Raw genomic sequence first — 17,227 nt, forward strand, 5'->3', positions numbered from 1 at the left:
CGCTTGGAGTTGGTCTGACATTTTAAATATCATTAATTGATTTTGATAGAACTAATCAATTGACTTCTTTAACTCTTAAAAAGTTAATTCTTGTTTTCTTTAGCTCTTAAGGAATAAGATGATGTAGATATATATACATGAATAATTATGATTTTTTTCCTCAGAGTAAAATTACTATAATCATTCATATATATATAATTTATATTATATATTCATATGTATATATATAATTTATATTATATATATTCATATGTATGTATGAATATGAAAAATAATTTAAACTGGGATGTAAAAATTTTTGTATATTAAACCATTTCTTAATTAATGATCTATAAAAAAACTCTACAATGAATTTCATGTTTCCGATTAGCTGTGGAATTAATATAATATTTCATAAATCTACCATCTAACAATTATGTGCATCATAGCCTTATTTAAGGGTCAACTTAGAACAAACTAGACCTGTATTTAAACTGAAGTCTTGATATTTTCTTACCCTGCATTCATGCTTATTGATTTTCAGTGTTCGTAGTCATCCAAAGTCTTCATCATTCATTCATCTATTATTCATTCATCAAGCTATTACTGAAACTCTTCTATGTGTTCTGGATGTTCTGCTAAATTTAGAGAATGTAAAGAAAGTTAGAGCTCATCTTCTCCTTTAAAAAATTTCTTCTCCAGGGAATGGGATAAATAAGTAGGTCAAGTACACCAATGCATCAAGTTGTAAAGATAGTATATATACTGGGAGACTAAATCAAATATGTACACAAATTGATGAAAGAACAGAGAAGTCTTCCTGTAGTTTGTTCTCTGAATGGAATATTAAAGTATAAGTAGCTATTAGCCAAGGAAAGCAAGGAAGGGATGTGGTGATCCCGATCCCTGAGATGGAGCTGATTGAACAAAGAAGGGAAGATACAATGTTAATTGTGCATGTCTATATATAGTGTGTGCTAAAAAGGGGACCACTAGGAGGGGAGCTTAGAAAGGAGGCAGGGGCCAGGTAAAGGTAAACCTTGCAGGCTAAGTGAAGGAACATGGATGTAATCAAATAAGTCAGGAGGGGCCAAGGTTTTTCCTGCTTAAGGAACAACTTGTTCCATATTTCTCTGTACAAAAGCATTCAGTACCCTGTATTGTATACCTTTGGCCCTTTGGCTCTCAAGAGAAGAGGATCTGTACAATATGGCTTGCCAGAAAGTATGTATACATCCCAATTAGGGCTCTCTACTTAAAGTTACTTCTCATATTTCCTTAAAGTACATCACAATTGGCTATGTAGTGCTATTAAACACTGTCTCTAGGATAAGTACATTCATACTTATATGTATGTAGTAACAGATTCAATGAGGTAATTAATGGCCAAGTCCAGTAGAATAGAAACTTTGAATTATCTATGTAAAGCAATAATATTTCTGTGTTTAAATAATTAGGCAGTATATATTACATATAATATAGTATAAATAAATCTCAAGGCAGATTTTCACTGTGTGACTTCCTGACTCACCCTAAGGAATCAGAAAACGGTGGTTAACTTTTAGAATAATTTATCTACACAGGTCCTTTGGGTAAGAGGAGAATTCCAATAGTAATTAGCATCCTCATTATCTAGGATGCCTATACATTAAGTTTAGGATATGAAGTTCCTGGAAGAACCTAAAAGGAAATGGAAGCTTATTCCAAGTTATGTCTTATCTTCTGAGTTTTCTCACTCTTAATTGGGGGAGGCATTGCCTTCTGTACAACATGAAGTTCCAATAAATCTTCAGGTAGAGTGTAAATAATGTATGTTAGCTCCATTTATGGGATAATATAAATGGCTAAATTTGTGTGAAAGTAAAGCAAGAAGCTTCATTTCATGACCTTTCAATTTTTGTCATGTTAAAATAGTCTTCAAGGAATCAATTCATTTCCATATCTGGAAGGAGGATATATGTCCCAGTTATTTCTTGTGGCAAGGTAATTTATTGAGATGTAAATTTGTGAGTATGAGGATGGGGCATACTATTTTTTCCAGTGTCCTTGAAGAACCCTTACCCTTCAATTCCAAAAAAGTGTTTTTTCCTGTCTTAGGAGCTCTTTCCAGTGGTAAGCATAGACTGCTACCTACGTTAGGATGACCACATATCTCTTTTTTCCTGGGTTCATATGAGGGCAACAGATGATGCCCATGCTCTGCCCATAACCCCTCAGATTTTTTTTCATGGAAGTGTGTCTTCTGTCCCAACAGTGGGCCCTTCTGTCTTTTTGTGGGAAGGCTCCTCACAGATTCCTGTGACCCACTTTGGCAGCACACAGAGAACTGGAAGTATCTGGGAAGTTATTTATATTCATCTAGAGCTGCACTTACTGACTGATGGGTGCAGTGGTTTAAATATTCTAGCTCCCTTGTCCCCTGGCCCTCTTAAGTGTGACCCATACCTTTTCTCTCTCCAGAGACGTCTTAGGTAGGGTTGCCAAATGTAGCAAATAAAAATACAGGATGTCCAGGAAGAAATTGTTTTTAAGTATGTCTCATGCAATATTCTGAACGTATGTATGCCAAAAAATTAATTTTTGTTCAACTTGAAATCCAGTGTAACTGGATGTGTTGTACTTGATCTGGGACCCTCACTTTTGTGGGACTTGACTGGAAATGGCATTCTTGCTTGGCTTCTCTCTTAGACAGTTCTACCTCCGCACTCATCTACCATGTTTCCTTGGGAATATATCCGAAGAAATCACTTTAATACAAATCAGAATCTGCTGGGGAGCCTAATCTAAGACAACCAGCTTTATCTGTTGCCTTGCCATGATTACTAATCCTTTCTCAAAATGTTCTGGTTTGAATGACAAATTTTATGATCACTCAAGCTATTATAAAAACATAACTTACTGGGGTCGTTGTACTGTGTTCTCAAGGAATATACAGAGACATGAAGTAGAGACTATGAGGTGGGAAATTGGAAACATCATAGAGAAAAGGCTTTTCAACCACAGGGCTTGATCTAAAGTTTGTGGTTTCCACAACAAGTGGGTATAGTGATTCAGACCCTTGAAATACCCTGGAGAGGTTAGAAGATTTATTTGCCTATTTACTGTGACTAAAGGTGTCCTTATCAAAGTTCCCTGTGCCCAAATATATCATAGAAATAGCAGAACAATCAGACCATAGGGGCTATGCAGGTTTGGATAATATTCCGTATTAGCAAACAAGGACTTCTGAAGCCTGAAGTTAAGAAACACACTTGGGGCCTTCACATGGCCCTGAGCTGCGTATGTATCAGCCCTAATAATGGTGAAGATTAAATTCTCTATTAACCCCAAGTGATGAAAATAAGTCATATTTAATTTTTTTATTTTTATTTTTAAAAATTGAGGATAGTTTTTATTTTTTTTAATGTTTATTTATTTTTATTTTGGGGGGGTGCGTGTGTAAGGAGGGGAGAGGCAGAGAGAGAGGAAGAGAGAAAATCCCAAGCAGGCTCTGTGCTGTCATCCCAGAGCCCCACAAAGGCCTTGATCCCACAAACTATGAAATCATGACCTGAGCCAAAATCAAGAGTCAGACGCTCAACCGACTGAGCCACTCAGGTGTCCTTTATTTGATTTAAATAAAATAGCTTTATTGTGGGGTACATCTAAGTTTGTGGCTACAAATTTCTAGCATCACATTTTCTAGAAGTGTATAATAAAGCTAATAATTACTTACTACCTCTTTAAGTTTTAGTTATAACTTCGTAAGTACTCAAAATGGCCACCCAAAACGTTTTGTGTTTATTTGAATCTAATTTCTAGATTTATATACAAGATCATTTCAATATTAACTTTCAGTGATCTCAAATAATACCCATAAAAGTGAGACAAATATTTCATGAAGAGAATTGTACGGGTTAGCATGTGATGTCATTTGTAGGATTTCAAATTAAATATTACAATTAAATTGCAGTCACCATGCTATCATGCATTTGTAAATCAAAACATCACATATAAATCTGAAGCCAGCTACTAGATTCACCTTTACTTAATGGATATAGAAGTTGTATGAATGGTATGGTATTAAACATATAAAACCAAAGAGTATATTTTCTATTACTTTAAAAAATGATCTGTGTTAATCAGTTTCTTTGGCTGAATTAGTATGGCATGACCCTAGCTTTGAAATGTACTTAATTTTCTATCGTCAGTACTTTCTCAATGAAGAAATAAAATTTAGAAATTGGAGGACATGATAAATAGCCTTTATTCTAAGGTCAGACGTAAGATACTCAAAGCTAATGGCGAACATCATTCTAAGCCACAGCAAATGAGCCCTACCAACATAACAAACTGCTGATATCAGCCTGGAAACCATCTTGAATGTCAGGGATATGCTCTTCATTTGCAGCATTTGATTGTTCATATAAATATTTAATGAAAATATTATTAGACTATTCAGCTGAGTGAAATAAACTGATGGCACAAGGAGCTAGAGACGCTTACTTAATATTCACTAAATGAGATGGCATAATAATTTATTTTGCATATTATAGAAGTCTTTGGAGAGGTTTTGTACTTTTAAACTTTTTAGCACTATTTAAAAGGCATCCTGACTGCCATCATTATGAGTTTTTAATGTATTTTTATGGTTAATGAAAATGTAGCACACATTTTATAGGGAGAAAGAAGACCATCATCCACATAATGGATGATGGAAATAAGGTACCTCTGATTCTGAAGGTTGACTTACCTTTAATATAGCTTCACTGAATCTTACCATAAATGTTAACTTTATACCACATAAAATTACACAGTGGGTTTCTCAAGAGTAGAACTTAAATGATTAAATGGATAAGGTAGAAAGCTTTTTAACTATCATGTGAGCTTTGAATTTTCAGGAAAATTGGAAGTCGCCTGTTCTGAATCATGTATATTTTAGAACGCTGTTTTAGCGAGGCAATATGAAGAAATATTTGGCAAAACAAGTTTTAGAAAACTGTTATCAATCAGATCATATATTTACATATAACATTTCTCAAATTCTTTCTAAATGATGCATCTATTAGTTATTTTGAAAAAAAATATTACTTGAGGTTCATGTATATGTACACAGGATAATAAAATGGGTAGAAAAAGAAGACATGTGTTCTAAAAATATGTTCCTTGGAAAGTCAGGAACAAAAAGGTGATACCTACTTTTAAAAAGTTTGTAAAAAAAAAAGGTAGCACTAGAGGATAAACTGTATGCGTGTGTACATGAATGTGCTCACATGCTTAGGGTGTTTTCTCTCCAGTTTACCCACAAGTTATAGAAAGAATAAATCCTTTGCATTATTTCTTAAGTGTGAGACATAAAAAGCATTTGCCAAGCTTGCTTTTATTCTTGGTATTTGTAAGGAAACTAAGATAGTGAATACACATAAGCATTAAGAAAAAATTCCCCAGAATACTGCTGAGTCGGGGTGCCTGGGCAGCTCAGTCACTTAAGCATCTGACTCTTGATTTCAGCTTAGGACATGATCTCATGGTTCCTGAGATCCAGCCCTGCATTGGACTCTGCGCTGAGCATGGAGTCTGCTTTGGGATTTTATCCCTCCATTTCCCTCTGTCCCTCTGTCACTTGTACCCTCCCTCCCTCAAAAAAAAAAAAAAAAAAAATACAGCTGAGTCAGCAATAAATGTTAAATAAATGTAACATTTATGTCCCTCAGACTTCAGCAGTTTATGGTATAAACAAGTCATCCAATCTGATGGGTATCAACAGAAATATACAAGCACATTTCAAAGAGCCATCCACAAATAATCAGCATACTGTGTGTATACTTTAGAATATCTTCTAGGACTGTGAAGAGTCAGCAGCAAATCCATTAAGTAGAAGTAGTTTAAGAGAACTTGCCTATGAACTTCTCCTCTCCCACAAAGAGTTTATTGAAAAATGCAATTTGGGAAACATAATTCTAGGAAATTGTACCAATTAGCATTTTTGTAAGGTTAATTTTTAGATATAAGAACACCAACAAAATACATCTTTAAGGCAACCTCTTCTCATGCCATAGAGAAAACTATATCTTCTTTTTAAGTTTTTTTTTTCAAATTCTAATTAGTTAAAATGAGTGTAATATTAGTTTCAGGTGTACAATAGAGTGATTATGCACATCCATTAAACACCTGGTGCTCATCACAACACATGCCCTCCTTAATCCCCATCACCTCTTTAACCCATCCCCCACTAACCTCCCTCTGGTAGCCATCAGCTTGTTCTCTGTAATTAGAGTCTGTTTCTTGGTTTGCATCTACCTTTTAAGAGTATAGTTTTATAGGGAATTTTTTTGTTGTTTGCTTTTGTTTTTCTTTTACTACCTCTCTTCCTTTTATCTATTTAAAAATTACACTCAACTTTAGATTAATGGCAGCCTAGGAAATTAGACTTAAAGAGAAATTTATTAAAACTAAGCTTGGGGACACTTGGCTGGCTCAGTTGGTTTCATGTCCAACTCTTGATTTTGGCCCAGGTCATGATCACAGGGTCATGGGATCAAGCCTTGCATCAGGCTCCACACTGAGCATGAGACCAACTTAAGATTCTCTCTTTCTCTCTCCCCCTCTCTCTTTCTCTCTCCCCCTCTGACTCTCTCCCCTGCTCTCATGCTCTCTCTCTTTTTAAAAACCAAATCAAACCAAACAGACAAAACTAAGCTTGAAGGCATTGCAGAGTTATCAAGGCAATGAGGAATAATGAAGTCAAGATCTAGGAAAATAAAGAAATCCATTGAGTTGAGCCCCATATTTGGGGTGGCTGCTTTTTTCCAGATAAATTTCAAAAATACAAGCAGACTTTTTATAACCTCAGAAGACTTGGGGACAAAAATTGGTTTTCAGAGAGCATCATGGAGGGAAGATACTGGTGAATGCCCATACACCCCAAGTAAGGGTGATGTGGAAGATATTGGCACTTAAAGAAATTTCAGTTTTGGACTTTCTCAATCCCAAATTAGATCAAAATGGTTTGGGTTGTTGTGCCCTTGCCCACTTGCTAGTAGCAAGCATAAGTCTTCTTTGTGTGAATATGATATTTTCCTAGGCTTCAAATTATTTCTTTATTTTGTGAAATCAAAAGGAACTAGGCACATGAGGAGATGAAATGGGAGAGTAAAAAACAAACAAAAAAATAGAAGAGAAAGAAGATGAAAAAGAAGGAAGAAGAAGAGAAGACAAGGGGAAGGAACAATAGACGCCAAGAAAAAGATCCCAAGGGAATCTGTTTGATGGAGTTCTCAGACACAAACTATCTAATCACAATTATTTTTTTTAAAAAAAGATTTTAATTTTTTAGCAAGCTCTACACCTAGTGTGGGCTCAAACTTACAACCCTGATATCAAGAGTTGCATGCTCTATCAACTGAGCCAGACAGATGCCCCTCTAATCGATATTCTTAATTCAAAGAAATAAAACACAAAATTATAACTTCAGCAGAGAATATATGAGAGATGTGTATGTGTGCATGTATACACATACATACAGAAAAATACATTAACTTAATTGCAACTATGGAACTGAAAAATAAAACAACTTAAAATTCAGGTCTAAATAGATTAGTGTAACTCCATAGTTGTTATGAATGAAGAGGGGATTAGTAAATTGGAAGAAGGATCAGAAGAACATAGGTAAAGAAAAGCCCAGAAGCAGAAGATGATGGATGGCACAGAAGAGAAAACTATTAACATGGGGGCAGTAGTTGAGTACTCTATCACATATGCAAATAGAAACACAAAGGAGAGGAAGGAATAGACAAGAAAACACTGCTTGTAAATGACACAGGAAAAAAAAATGTGTGTGTGTCTAGTAAACCTACCTAATTTTAAGAGTTTAAAGTGATTGAATATAAAATTAATTTCCTCCAACAAATAAAACTACAGTTCTTATTGGTTTAAGCCTATGGTTAAGAAGGAAAGAACACTCCTATGATAGACAAAGAGAGATCTTTTACTATTATTTTATGAGGGAAGGATACTCTTTGAAACTACACCCAATGGTAACATTATAAGAAAGGTAAAATGGAGGACAACTTTAAGCATAGATTAAAAAATTATAAGCAAAATAAAAGCATATCAGATTCAGTAGTATATAAAAAAGATGATGTATCATGATCAACTTAGGTTTATTCCAGGAATGTAAGGTTGGCTTGACCTTCAATAATCAGCCAGTTTTATTATTCATATTAACAAAATAAAAGCACAAATATATAACCACTAAATCAGTATGGAGAAGGTATTTGGTAAAATTGAACATATATTATGACTTAAAAAAACTTCTAACAAATTATGAATAGAAGAAACATCCTTATCCTGATCATAGATAGGCACAGAAAACATAAAGGAGGTTTTGTGTTCAATGGTGAACTATTGAATGTTTTCTTTCAGAGATTAAGACTAAAACAAAGATTTCCTCTCTTAGTATGTCTAATAAGCATCATGCCTGAAGTCATAGCCAGTACAATAGGCAAGAAAAGAAAAAAAGATAAGAACATGGAAAAGGAAGGGAGAATACACATATACATTATTATAATTAATATGCAAATTGACAAAGGTGTTGGATACAATGTCAAAAGGTAGATATGAAATTATATATATGTATATATGGCCTTTGCAGTAACATTAAAATGTTTCAAATACATTGGAATAAATCCTGTGAAAATCTGCCACAGAAAACACTAGAAATATTGTTAGATAGATTTAAAAAGACCTAAATAAACGGAAGCATATACCTGGTCCAAGGATGAAGAGATTTAATAATTTAAAGATATCAGTTCCCCCCCACCCACCCGCAAATAGATTTTTATATTCAGTACTATCCCAATAAAAAAACTGGCAGATTTTTATGTGACTATTCGTAAGGTGATACTGATTTAGTAATACAAATGGTATTTCTAAGCGAAGACACTGCTGAAAAAAATAAAAGGTGATAGAACCTGTCCTATCATATAGCAACAATGACTATGAGAGTTGGTATTGGCTAAGATAAACAAGTACATCAGTAGAACAAAACTGACATATCAGAACAGCATTGTGTATCTATAAACCTTCATAGGGTGCAACAGTGACCTATGGGTGGGCAAAGATTGTTTCAACAAATGGGACAGTGTCAATTGGATATCTGTATAGAAAAAAAAGAACTTGACCTTTTTTTCATGGCATATATAAAGTACCAATTGCTTGTACACTGCAGAATTTGGAAGGCAAAACATGAAATATTTTAGAAAACATGTAAGAACTTTATGACCTTGGGTAGAGAACTATTAATGTTTATTTATTTTGAAAGAGAGACTGCATGTGAGCAGGGGAGGGGCAGACACACACACACACACACACACACACACACACACACACACACAGAATCTGAAGCAGGCTCCAGGCTCCGAGCTGTCAGCACAGAGCCTGATGTGGGGCTCAAATTCACAAACTGGGAGATCATGACCTGAGTGGAAGTCCATGCTCAACTGACTGAGCCAACTAGGCACCCCAAAAGAAGTATTTTTAAACAGGATTCCTAAAAACATTAGCAATAAAAAAGATTATTAACAAATTAGACTACATTAAAATTGTGTTTCAAAAGTAACCATTAAGAGAGAAAACACAGAATGAATGAAAATATTTATAATCCATGTAATCTAGAAAAGACTCCTATCCAGAATATAGAAAAAGTACAAATCAATAGGAGAAACAGAAATTCCAAAAGAAAATGGGATGGAGACTTGAACAGGCACTTCACAAAACAGGATATCCAAATGACTAATACAAATACAAAAGGTGTGTGACTTTATTAATCATTATGGGAATGCAAATTAAAACAACTACCTTACTCCACTCACCACTCTCCTGAATGTCTGTAAAGGTTAACAGTACCATTTGCACAAGAGTTTGGTGCAACAGAGTCTCTCATACACTGCTGGTGAAGTAAAATTTAGCATCAACACTTTGGAAAACCATTTGCCATGATCTGGTAGCTTTCTATGATTTTAAAATTCTACTCTATTTCCATGTGGGTGTACATGTGCAGCAAGACTTAACAAATGTTCATAGAAGCATGCTAAAAACTGAAAGTAACATAAGTGGTCATCAAGAATGAGATAGGACAAAACATAAGAGACTCTTAAATATGGGCAATAAACAGAGGGTTGCTGAAGGCATGTGGGAGGGAGGATGGGCTAAATGGTTAAGGGGCATTAAGGAATCTACTCCTGAAATCATTGTTGCACTATATGCTAACTAACTTGTATGTAAACTAAAAAAAATAAAATAATAAAAAAAGATTGAGTTGGGTAAATGATTATGATATAATTATCCAATGAAACCATCTATTGCACTGAAAATCAGCAAACTTCACTACACATACCACATGGATGGAGTGTATAAACATAATGCTGACTAAAATATGCTAGACACAAAATAAAACATTTTGTATTTTGAGATTCAAGGGACCTATTTCAAAGGACAAAACACGTGCATATGTTCCAGATTAAAATGTTTTCCAAAATATATACTTCTCTTAATGTAACATATTTACCTATGAAATTATAAAACCTAGCAAAGTTCACTGCATATAACATATGCTATAGAAAGACTTGCCGACTGGATGAATCCTTAATTATTTTAGTGAATGATTTCTGTTCTTCTAATTGGACGACCTGCTGTATTAACCAAAATTTATTCTTCCTGAGCACTTTTCCATTTTGGAATAGATGCAGTTAATCTGAAGGAGATAGAAGAGGAAAGAATAAAACAAAGAATCTGTTACAAACTTGATGACATTATTGGTCTCTTGAAAGAGTTCATCATGTGCCCGGCTAGCTCAAAGTCTTGATTTAGTTAGGGAAGAATAATTGTTTTTCTTAGACTACAATCATTAAATCAGAAAAGAAGAACACTACAAAAGATTATGTAGACACAAGTGCCAGTGCTAGATTTGATTGGATGTGTCTAGAAGATATCATCACAAACACTGATAATGGTTCAGTTCAACTGAACTATGTCATTAAGCCTGATTCTCCCTCCTAAGGTGGAGAGAGGGATTACAATGATCAACCCAGACTTCTAGTCCAGATCAGTGTTTTATGGCAGTGAGAAATAAAATTTAAGAGACTGCCTTTCTTCATGACTTTAGGGAAGGTGAGTGGAGACGTTGGAAAAGCATTTCAGCCTTTTTCTCTCAAAGTCAAACTTTTTGGCTGGATATTACTCTATAGCGTTTCTCTGTCATACTAACCAGTGTATGGTCAAGGGTAAATCTCCTGGGGTAATGAGTCTATTGTTCTCTTGGTACAGAAAGAATTGAATCGAAAGTACTAAAGAAAATCAATATACTGAAATCCAGGTAAAGAACTCATAATTTGTTCTTCAGAAATGTCAAAGCTAAAACAGGATACTGAAACTTTCCCTTAAGCTTAAAAACAGTAATCCTGTAATATAGAATGTGATCTATGCGGATAAATGAACACATTTATTCCTTAAAAGAGAAAGCTGAGACTAGCATATAATGTAAATTTAATATTTAAACATCAATTTTGACCAAAAACGGGATTTTTTTTTTTTTTAGTGAGGGTTCTTGTAATTAACTGTCTTTCTGTGGAATTCACTGATAAAATCCTAAATGTACAATGTCATGTTGTTCTCTCTTTCCACTGAGGAAATAAATTTAACCTACAGCAGTATAAACTCAGTCACATGTATTGAGGACTGTTTTGATAGCAAAGGTCATTGAATTCAAGAATGGACTATTTGGAAGAGAATTCATGGATTCTGCTACTGTGTAGTTATTGAATAATAAGACACCTGTCTAGCAAGACTCTTAGGCATTTCCAGCAGAAGCCAAAAGGATGAATCAGATACACTTTCAAGGACCTTTGCCATCCTATAATTCTACAAGACTGATGCAATATATTTTAAGAAGCATAATTCAAAGGTCAGAAGGCAGAGTCATATGTAGCATTGTTGCAAATACAAATCACTTCTGCAATATTTACAGATATTGATAAATGGTATATAGTGAGATTTATCCTTTAAAAAAATTTTATTATTATTATTTTTTTATATTTGAGAGAGAGAGGGAGAGAGGCAGAGAGAGACACAGACAGAATCTGAAGCAGGCTCCAGGCTCTGAGCTGTCAGCACAGAGCTCAATCTGGGTTTGAACCCGCAAGCTATGAGATCATGACCTGAACCGAAGTTGGATGCTTAACTGACTGAGCTACCCAGATGCCCCAAGCTTTTTCCTTTCTTAACATTTCTCAATCTCTGATGAAGAATGTAAAATTCCCAATACATTGTTATACTCTATTATGTGAAACAATTTCTAGTATAGTAATGAAATAATTTTTGATACATTTTGTTTGGAATCAGAACATTTTTGAAATATCAAGAAATCCCACTTCTTTTGTAGACAATTATAAACCATACATTTTGGTATCCCCAATATTTAATTTGATTTGTTCAAATGGTTTCCAGATCCTCAAGGTCTTTTTTAAAAAATGTAATGAAAAGTGAACCGTCTAAAAAGGCTTTTGTGGTACAATTAAATTAAATCATACTCTCCCATAGGCTTGGTATTATTCTAATTGTTACCCTAACATTGCTGTGATTTCATCACCAGTCTTTCTGGTCCTAATTTATTAGCTGTACAATGAAAGAAATATTGAAGTCTGTATTTTGATGCATTATGTCACATTTTCCTTGGTTTTCAAATATCTGTGCTATTTGTCTTAAATTATACTTTTTTATGGTACATGGCATTTCTTTTCTATTTTCTTTGTGAACATCATGAAAAGAATACTAAGAATATGCAACATCAGAATATCAGTGTTTAGAATAAAACGTGAAACTAAGAAGTACTGATAATTTTCCTTATGTAATAAACTCAAACTTGTCTTTTTCTTTATTAATAAAAGTTTGAAAATCCCTAAATATCAAAAATAGAACATTTAGAACACTCAGGTGATGAGGTATTGATTGCACCAACAAAATCAGGAAGGACATGTTGAATGAAGAAATTCACACAGACGATATTAATTTATAAATTAAAGCAGAGTTATCCCACAGTGCTTATTTTTACCTCTCTTATCCATCAGGAACTTCACCATTATGTCACTGTATTTAGAGTGGAGGTCTTTTAGCATCATCCTCGCTCATCTTATGTGTCTGTCTGTAATTTGAAGTAATTTCCAGTAGATGGCAATATGGGTACCAAATCCAAGAGGCCACTCATTTTATAACAGATATGCCCACTACACTAATGGATATTGTGGAAGATCAAGGAAAGTAGCATGAGTGTAGAGCATAATGGAGAATACTATTTATTTTAAAATTGAACATGCGACTGAACTAACAAGAGCAGGTTGATATATAATGAGAGATTGGCAAGCAAGGATTTTAATGACAACAACAAAATACTCTGAAATCTATTTCTATATCAGGCACTACAATAAATTTGAATTTTCTCACTAGAATATATATTGGATCATAGCTGAAGCTTCACTGCATTTTACTGCATCCAATTTTATGGATTTCGGTCTTTCTTGTTGCCTGTTTATCCTGACTTCATACCTTTGATCCAGCCTGACCCTGTGAAACTTGCTGCCTTAGCAAAGAACAGTAACCAGTCACACTTGCATTAGCTGTTTTGGGTCAGCCTTGCTTTATACTCATACCACTACCCTTCTATTTCAGAGATCCTGGCCCAGCTGTATCCGCATTTTTCGTATGCTCTTCCAGTCTTTGGATTTGTACACTGGTTTTCTGTTTCTGGACTTAATACTAGTGTTCTCTTAGGATGCTGGCTGAGTAACATCACTGTTCTCTCTTAGCTCCATGAGTGGGATACCCAGCTCCAATTCATTCTCTTGACCTGTCATTGGCCCCCTGGCAGGGTCTACTCAAGTCCCCAGATGAGGACTGTGTTCAGTGTTAGCTGCATAAAATATAGTACAACTAACAAATGACGTTTTTTATTTCTGGCAGAATTCTTAGACACTCTAGCTCCATAGGTGGTGGATTGAACACTCATTACATGAGCATACTCAAATGCAAATGTCTCACTGATATTTTGGAGGGCTGGGGAAATCTGCCAATGCATTGCTGTTACCACTTAAACATTTCTGATTTTAAATTCAGGAAAGTACCTGCAGACTAGAGAGCTGAGAAAAGAGATAGCTTTGTTTTTTCCAATGAAGCATTCCATTTTCCAGCTTTAATTAAAACAGATGTCTTATGTGAAGATTCTTTTATTTATGTAGAATGCAACTGCTAAAATGTACGCTTTCACCCTCTGAAAAGCCTTCACTGACCAGGAAAATGAGGCCAGGATAACCCAACTTCATTTAAGTCCTTTGAAATTTCAAACATTTCAATTTCAAGTGCTCTTCACAGAGTCTTTCATGCTAAGCTCTATGGGTAGGTCTGCACAGTGCCAAACGAATTTCCAGGAGAGGTGAGAGAATGACAATTGACCAACCCTTGATTTTTATTCCTGAATCTGTCAAGACTACTCATTGGGAAGTGGATTAATGTTCACAGAAGCCTCTCAATGTAAGTCTCAGAGGCTACAGGGCTAACACTATGAATCCTCTTAGAAGGTTTGCAACATTTTTCTCTGAAAGCTCCTAAGGTTATATTTTCAAGGTTGGTGGTGTGTGAAGATTTACTTATTTTGTGAAACCTATTTTAAGGCTTCTTTCCCCTCTCATTATTGATAGATTGATGAGTTATTTATGCTATGAAGCATTCCTCTGCTTATATCCTAAGTAGAGTCTAGGGAAGGGCATCTCCTCTTTTGTTTGTGTTCCTTCTTTTACTAAAAGTCTCATTAGTTTCATTTCTTGTCAGTACTATTTCTTCCCACTCAGATACCCAAGGTAAGAAATCATTTTCTTCTTTTTGGCTCCTATCATGCTAGGATTTCACCAATTATAATGCAAAAACTTTGAGAAGTAGGTTTCCCTATTATTTCCTTTTGAAACATGTAGTGCAGTATTCCACATAAAATGCATATCAGCAATTTTATTTCAGATATTGATTGATTGACCTCTCTTTTCAATATGAAGTGATGCAGCAGCCTTATGAAATGTTAGTGTTCATTTCCCATATTGCTTTTCTGACAGAACATGCATTATACAGGGTATTTCTTGCACTTTAATTGAAAACAGGTGTTATAGATCACCCTTAGAAGATTGTAAGTGTGCATAAATTCATACATGTTCGGTGAGAATTCTTCTTTGCTGGCTAAAGTTGGATAAAATGATTTCCATTTGTTTGGAGGAGGAAAAGAAAACAAAAAAATCACTGCATGCATCATGATGTATGTTCAATAAATAGTAAATATCAAGAACATCCTGTTTTGAATAAATATTTTTAATTGTGGTGTCAGGTATAAAAATTCAAGTTTCAGATTTAAAAAAAAATATTCTTTACCAAATTGTACTCAAAAAGACTTCCTCTCATAAGCATTTAAAATACCTGCATAAAGATAAGCATATAATTGTAAATATTATCAACAATGATGCTAATACCCTTGGCAAAACTAATAGGAAGGAAGTTATATATCGCTTGTAGGAAGGCACACAATGACTTAAAGAATTCTCTGGAGATCATTTCTTTCTTTAAAAAGGGAATACATGTTCATATGTAAAGTAAAGAAAATTGATGATTCTACTATCCTTGAATAAATCTGAATTGCTGATTTTAAGGTATCAAAGTTATCTTTTTTTTCTGGGATTTTCACCTCAGGATTGGAAATTATTCAAATTCAAAACTTTATTCAATTTAAGCAGAAATGTAAAACTTCCCTTGATATCTAACAAAGGTGACTGACATTAAACATTAGATATTTTAGATATTCCAAGATAAAATATTCAGGTTTAACTTGAATAATTTAGAAGTTCTCAAACTAACTAGAGATGTGATTTATAGGCAGACCTGTAAAAATATATTTTGCAAGATACATGGTAACACTCTACTTTTTCAACAAACTCAATTCTATAGAATAAGCTTAGAACTGACAAGGAAAATGGCTGAAACTAAGTCCTAATGCTACCTTATTAGACTCCATTTTTACTCATTATATCAAAAAATATTTATTTTATTTTTAAGACTGTAGTAGATGCTTTTTTCCTCCACTTCATTTTTTTTTCTTTTTACTTATTTATTTATTTTATTATTTTATTTTTTAGAGAAGAGAGGCAAAACAAGCAGGGAAGAAGGGCAGAGTAGAGAGAGAAATTCCTAAGCAGACTACATGCTCAGTGCAGACCCTGACATGGGTTCAATTCCATGACCCTGGAATCATGACCTGACCTGAAATCAGGAGTCAGACACTGAACCAAATGAGCCACCTAGGCGCCCCTCCTACTCCAGTTTTTTGGACCAGCAAGATGAATGTTCGCAGCTGAAGGCTTAAATGCTTTCACTGGAGAATTTCCTTCAGCTAAATAAAAGGAAAGCTTCGTGGAAGGTTATATGTCCCACCCCAAAACTGCCTACCTCCGTTGCCTGGGAGAGCCGTCGGTCGATGACTGACTGAAATGAGGATCACAAACCTGGCCCGCTTTGCCTCCGCGGAGAACATCTTTGTGATTTCGTTTATGTACCAGAGCATCTTGTGGAACCAGGCTGAAGTTAGCCTCTGCTCAAAACTGTATCCTTGCTTGACTTGTTCTTCTTCCCTGTTCCTGTCCTGCTTCCCTCATGCCCCTTCTCCTCAGAGCCCTCCTTTAATATGTCATACCTATTCCCAGAATTCCCAGAAAGTCACTCCTTCTAGGGAATCTGCTTTATGGAAAAGTTCCAAAATAATTAGAATCAGAAAATTAGAAAACTATGGATGTCTAGATAGAGTCAACATTAAAAACAAAGACATGAAAGATGACAGCTTGAAGTTTTAAGAGTTTTGCATTTTACTTGAAATTGTATTTGAAAAATTAGACCATGATAAGTTATGTAGTAATCTTTAGGGCTACCGATATAAAAAGCCAATAGTGAAAGAATATATAATAGAAAATATTCAAATAATAGCAGCAAGAAAGCATAAACTCATGAACAAAGAATAGATGAGACAAGTAGAAAATAACAGGATGATAGATTAGATTCTAAACATATCAATAATTGCATTAAATGTACATAAATTAATACTGAAATTAAAATGAAAAATTGGATGATAAGGTAAATTATGGTTCATAAGAATACAAAAATTATAAAAGCATATACCTATAAGATCATAGCC

General features: G+C 34.5%; 1 pseudogene; it reads right to left on the reverse strand.

Moving 5' to 3' along the window:
- LOC124523450 (ATP synthase subunit d, mitochondrial-like) overlaps window positions 1-16,573 on the reverse strand; it is a 56,326-nt pseudogene extending 39,753 nt beyond the window's left edge.
- Between the last annotated feature and the right edge of the window lie 654 nt (window positions 16,574-17,227).

The sequence above is a fragment of the Lynx rufus genome, unplaced genomic scaffold, assembly GCF_022079265.1.
Source record: "Lynx rufus isolate CCGP_SWC_20201006 ecotype Redwood Valley unplaced genomic scaffold, mLynRuf1.p SCAF_4, whole genome shotgun sequence".
Lineage (NCBI taxonomy): Eukaryota > Metazoa > Chordata > Mammalia > Carnivora > Felidae > Lynx > Lynx rufus.